We start from the raw sequence: 6,322 nt of genomic DNA, 5'->3' as shown, positions 1-6,322 counted from the left end.
TTGATTAGTTCCTCTGTGGAGCTTTTAGGGTTTTCCATATAAATTAACATATCATCTGCAAATAAGGATAGTTTGACTTCTTCTTTCCCTATTTGAATTTAAGGAGGGTACTTTTAACTTGATACTCTTTCTGGCTGGTGTTGTCTTAACAAAAGCATGTATTTATTTAGCCTGATAATTTCAGTGACCACATTTTGTGGACCAAATAGTCAGAACACAAATCTGATAAATAGGAAAGGAACAGTATTTGCAATTGAGATTCTTAGAAAGTGAAGTCTGCTCTCCTCTCCCTCTCTTCCCTATCAGGCTCACTTGTCTCTTTTAAGCCCACAGACTGCATGGGGTGGTGGGAAAGACTTTGGAGTCATTTGTTTAGCCAACGTCTGTGGGGCCCAGAGTGTCAGGTTTCCCTCCCCACTCTCCTGCTTTCTAGCTGTGTGGCTGTGGGCTCCGAGAGTTCCATTTCCCTGGGAGATGGTATTAATGTTTATTCTGCCTCCATCACACAGTTGTGAAGATGAAGCAATGCTTTAGGAACCTACCTAGGAGAGCGAACGTCCTATACACAATGTGAGGATTTTACAAGTCTTCATCACAGGCATCATCCAAGGTCATAGTTCAATTCTCTGCAAATGGTAGACATGGAATATTTATTTATTTATTTTGCTTTTGGCAGGTCAGTTGGTTTAAAGATCCAGTTCTTTAGTTCCCAAACAGAAACATCTAACAAGAAGTGATAGCCTTCATTGAATTTTGCTTTGGAAACTATCTGATAGGGTGAGAATTGACCTTACTTCATACCTGGTCAAATAAGACATTAAAAAAAAAAAGCCGACATGACTAGAGATAACTTAGTGCCAATTGAGAAGACTTTTGTGGCCTCCCTACTGGGGCAGGGGTTAAGTCTCAGAGCTATCAAGCTACCACCAGCCGCTGCTGCATGAGTTTGATTCCTGGCCATGGAGTTGACCCACTCCCAGTTCCCAGAGCAGAAGCCCCCAAACATCTGAATCCCTGAGCCTGCAAAGATGAGCGCAGGTGCAGACTTCAGTCACTCTCTCCAGAAAGACAGTTTTTCTTCAGCTTTACCTCCCTAGTCCGGGGGCTCTTCTTGGGTAGCTTTCTCTTGTCCAGGGTATCAGATGAGTGAGGGGTCCTGAACTAGCTGGAGGGATCCTATAGAAAGCAGGCAGTCCTGCAGTTGGGGTGGACAGTGGGATGGGTGTTCCAGCGGAGTCTCTCGGGCTAGTTGCTGATCGAATGATAAGTAAAGATATAGTGGAAGATGGGCTGTGTGGGTCGGGCTTGGGCGTGGGAGGCCTGGTGGTAGGTGGAAGGCTGACTTTGGCTTCTTGTTTGTTATGTTCATGGCTGGTACTCAGTATGAAATTCCAGATGTCAGGGGTGTGTGTTTTTTGAGGGCATGATGTGGTCAGTCTCCTAATCCACCACAGGTGATCTGTTGAATGAATGAGTGAACAGCTCTGGAAGCCTGGAGAGCTGATGCCATTCCCCTCTTAACTTCTTGGTGTGGCTGCGTGGATGACTCATGTCCTGCTGCCCACTCAGTTTCTCAGTCTAAAAGCACACATCCTGGGGTGTGGTGGCAATGTGCTGACCCTTACTCTGTCACGGCTCTTCATTACACATGGTTTCTGAATTTCTAGCCAACTGCCTTTCTTCTTTGCTTTCCTGGGAAATTAGAGAAAATGGGGAATTCAGTTTAGGTCTCTAGAGAGGTCTTTCTGAAGAAATATTCAAGAACATGGGGCTGTCCTGACACTCAAAGGAACATTTCAAGCTCCCAGAACTGTAGTTCTGCTTTCTCTACCTGGGTCCCCTGCTACATCATGACCAAATGTGTTCTCTTAAAACCAAAGGGAGGGCCCTTCCTGGTCGCGTATTAGCCTCTGTACTTACTGACACCGTGAGGATAAAAACACTTCACACTTGAACCTTGTTGGGCTATTTACTGGTTTAACTGTTGCTGCACAAAACTGCATGCCTCAGTTTCTTTGTACAGTAAGGTAAAAGTATATTTAGGTTTATTGAGAGCATCATAGGTGCTAATACATGTAGAGCACCTGAAACAGTGACTGGAACATGAATATTCATTGAACGGTAGACATCAGGACCTTCTCCATGAGCTGTGACTGGGCTGAGGAGAGAGCAGTGATGGACAGGGAGGAGCTAAATCTCCATACTCAAAGGCTCCTACCTTCTCTTCCCTGGGTGTTCTTCCTGCTACCATGTGAGTCCTCATGGTCAGTCTTTGAAGTTGCTTTTGATCCTGTGGGCTCCCTGGTGACACCATTCTCCCAAAGCCCCCCTTCCTCTTAATAGACTTTCCCCGGCCTCCCTGGTGGCACAAGGGGTTAAAGTGCAGCTATGAAGCTCTCTGCAGGTACTGTGGCATGAGTTCGATCCCTGGCTAGGGAGGTGACCCACATGGCACAGCATGTCTCTTGTCTTGCCCGCTGCTTCCCTCAGCAGTGTATTTCAGTACATCTGCCTGTTCTGCTTCCCACTGTCTCTGGTGAATCCTCTCAACTCCCACCCTCAACCTGTGCCTCTGGCCTGTACTCCAGTTCTTGTATGCATAAATAAATAAACCTTTAAAATAAAAACACGAATAGACTTTTCTTAGGGAGCTCACTTCATGCTCATGAACAGTGACCTCAGGTGCATTTCTCTGAGGTTGGAAAGTACAAAGGTGGTATTTTCTCCTTTTGGCCCACCTGCATAGGTCCAGAGGGATTGGTGGGTCTGCTCTCCCAGGTCTCCGTGGACTGAGTAAGAGATGGAAACCTCTCCAAGATGACTTCAAACCCCAGTGCCCAGGAAGGTGACCATCAGTATGAAGCAGACCATTTTCTCTTTGCTTTGAGGGAGAGGAAGGGCTGGGGGGTCCCATTGAGGGACCCTTGAATTCACAGCCTTTGTTTGGTGAGCAGTAGCTCACCAAAGATCCTGTGGCCAGTAGGATCTGGACCAGGTTCAGGTTCCCCACTCTGAAAAGTCACCCAAGAGATACATGGGTTCCTGGGGCCCTAGGGAGGCAGGGAAGGGGCTCTTGAGACCTGACCTTGCGTTACTCTTTGACTGACATTGGAGACAGGGAACAGAACCAGACTGAGAAGGATCTAAAACCACCTACAGCCGCCTCCCATCTTCTGCCCAGCTGCATCCAGCCCCTATCTCCTGCATACCTGACTGAATTCCAGAAAGCCCTTAAACTACTTCTTCCCTCCCTCCCTCCCCCATACTCTGGCCCAGGTGCAACTTCTCTGCCCCCCCCCCCCCAACATTCCAAGGCTCCTTTGCTAGCCACTCTAAGTGCCAGGACTCTCTTTTCTGTTCCTTGTCTTTGTGCTTATTTATAATACCTTTCACACTCCTTGCCAGTGAGCCAATGAGCCCCTTCGTGTGCTGTGCCACATGCTACTCCCCAAACCACCACCCATGAGCAGCAGACCCTGGTGATTTATGACCCCTCACACTACCTGCAGAGGGAGAAGTTTGGAATTATGTGGCCCCAAGGGCAGCTCTGACACCTGACTTGATTTTCAGTACTGGCTATACCAGCAGGCCTTCAGCTCCTTGTTGAACAGTGTGAGCATGCTGCATTGCAACAGCCCTGTGAAGCCCTGTGGACTCTCAAACTTAGCCCCTTACAGATAGGAACACTGAGGCAGAATGTTTATTTGCTCATGGTCACTTAACTAATAGTTTAGTCTTCTGTTTAACCTTGAAACCAGACAGCCTTACAGAGATCCTGCAGTGTATAAATCAAGGCCCCGATTCTAACAGAAACAGCTTCACTCAGGAACTCTCTTCCCCTTTCCTGTGTTCAGCAGTAAGGTTTAGAGCCACGGTCTAGAGCTACGGTCTTTTATATGTGAACTGGAGATGCTCATACTTCCTGAGCAGGTCTCCGAAGGCCATACCCCAGTGCTCCTCTATCCCCAGATGACACTCACCTCCCACAGTGGCTGGCTGAAGCATTCCCAAGTGTTATTGGAAGAAGGGAGGGCCATTCTAGAGGCTGCAAATGGTGATAGAATTCATTTGCAATGCAAGGGGAGTTCTTTCCAGTTTCTCTTCCCCAACACTTATCTACAAACACACCTCAAAGAGTGGGGACTGTGATCTCTTACCTCCATGGATATTTACCACACAGAGGTTATCCAGCAAGTGTGTGCCAGTTTAATGACCTAATACCACAAACCCACAAATGTTTGCCAATTGAAAGAAAACACAAACTCGGAGATGCTCTAGACAATTTCTTCACCAATAACTGCTTTGAAAGTTATTGTTTTAATCAGCAGAACAGGAAGGATCTTTAACAGATTAGTCTTCTTCAGTCTTTTCACAACCTTGAAATGAATAGATGAAAGGAGGAATACATTTTAAGATGCCAGAATTATATCAAAAATTCACTCCAGGGTCAGTGCACCTGGACATATACTTTTGTTTTTTTTGTACATGACCTTGGGACTTAGAGCTTCATAAATTATTCATTGAACTCCATCAGATGTTTTAGGTAGGTCAGAGGATACTCAGGTGGAGTTTAAGTCTCTATAGATGTCAGACAGACAGCAACCATGCACAATGTTTTTGCTCCAGCTAGCCAGTGCCCTGTTGTTAGGGATGGCAGAGACCTGAGGAGGGCTCTTGTTCTAAGCCTGGTAAGTATTTCTGGTTGGAATTTTTTATAATCTCAAACCCTGACACGAGACCACGACCTTAATCTTCCATGGCATTGGGGGATTAATCCTCCTATATAAGGTTTAAGTAATTGCATTGCAATTCTGTTTCATTGATGTCAAAACTACATTATAACACTGTGTGTGTGTGTGTGTGTGTGGTGGTGGTGGGGAAGTGTGTGTGTGTGTGTGTGTGTGGGGGGGGAGTGTGTGTGTGTGTGTGTGTGTGGTTGTTGTGTGTGTGTGTGTGTGTGTGTGTGTGTGTGTGTGGTGGTGGTGAACCAGAAATCAATTTTTACTTAAAAGGGATAGGAAAATTTCTGGGAGTAAGAGTGTAAATCCCGTTACACTCTTTGCTACATCTTAAAACAGATTTATTTTCCCAAAGAGCAAAACGGAAATTAGCAGTTACTAGTTACTTAACTACCGAGAGTTCCAGTCCCACAGTTAACTCATTTATGTCCCGCCACAAAGCAGATACTTATTAACATTTTACATTCGTGAGAACGCAGCCCAAGAAATTTGGAACTTTGTCAAGGTGACAAACTGCAGCAAGTGGAGTGAGACATTGAGCCTAAGCACTGTCTCCCCCGTTCCATCTCCAGACACAGAAGGGACACAGAAAACGCAGAGCTGCCACGGAGAAAGGGCCCGCAGCCACCCTTCCGCTCTGCGCCATAACTGGGCAGACACCCTGGATCTCGTGACTTTCCAGGCTTTTCTCACCCAAGTGCATGACTGCGGGAGCCACGCGACCACGTGAGGTCCCTCCCTCGCTCCCTCCCTAGGTCGGGGACAGTGTCTGTCTGGCCAAGAGAAAGTCACAGGTGCGAGAAGGTGCCAGGACTGGATCTGGGGGCCCTGGACTCCAGGTCTGCCGCAGCGACCGCGGGCGGACGGGAGGGAAATGCGGCCAGGTGTAGCTTCTGGACACGACAGGTCAAAAAAGCGCTGAAAGTGAGTCCCAAGAAGCTGCCGGCTGTGGAAAACAGGCCCGCGAGGTGGGAATTAGAAGTAACCTTGAGCGCGAACTCTGCAACCTGGCATGAGGACCTCCCGCAGCAGCGCGGGGGTCCCACGCGGCTGATGCCTGTCCCCAGCCAGCTCGGGGAGAGCCGCGCGGGCGCCCGGGCGAGGCCGCAGGAAGGGGGCTGGCGCTTCCCACGTGGACAACCTCTCATCCCGGTGCGGGGTCGCAGGCGCTGGGCGGACCAATGAACGCCGCTACGAGGCGTCGCCGCCCCGGGGGCGGGGCTCTGAGGGTCACGCGCCGTATAAATAGTGACGGGCGGCGCGTGCGGCTGAAGTGATGGCTGCCGGCGCGCGCTGCGTGCTTCCTCTTCCCTGCTGCTGAGGCGCCCGCGGCTGCTCTCCGGGTGGGTCGCCATCCCGGCCGACCCATCCCCGGAATCTCTCCCCGGGGCAAGTTGCTCGTCCGCCGCGGCTGCGTGCGTCCGAGGTTCCTGTCCCCCGCCGCAGCCAGGACCACCTCGTCTCCTACTCGACCCCTGGTTTTGCTCTGGTGAGTGAGTGGTGGCGCCACCTTGGATAGGTTCTTTCTTCTCCCCCGCGCAGGGCGCAGGGCGCGGACGCCGCAGCGGGAGGGCGGCCGGCCT

General features: G+C 49.5%; 1 protein-coding gene across 1 annotated transcript in view; it reads left to right on the top strand.

Annotated features, from left to right (window-relative positions):
* Positions 1-6,000: 6,000 nt before the first annotated feature.
* The window catches only part of SLC20A1 (solute carrier family 20 (phosphate transporter), member 1), a 14,735-nt gene continuing 14,413 nt past the window's right edge, over positions 6,001-6,322 (top strand). Inside the window, exon 1 of the mRNA XM_004686101.2 lies at positions 6,001-6,228. The gene's annotated coding sequence lies outside the window, so the exon portion shown is untranslated. The remainder of the gene's footprint in view (positions 6,229-6,322) is intronic.

This window comes from Condylura cristata, unplaced genomic scaffold (assembly GCF_000260355.1).
Source record: "Condylura cristata isolate star-nosed mole 26May11 unplaced genomic scaffold, ConCri1.0 scaffold00020, whole genome shotgun sequence".
In the NCBI taxonomy this organism is placed as follows: domain Eukaryota; kingdom Metazoa; phylum Chordata; class Mammalia; order Eulipotyphla; family Talpidae; genus Condylura; species Condylura cristata.
Note: the sequence above shows the minus strand (reverse complement) of the source record. Positions and strands in the feature narration are given on the sequence as shown.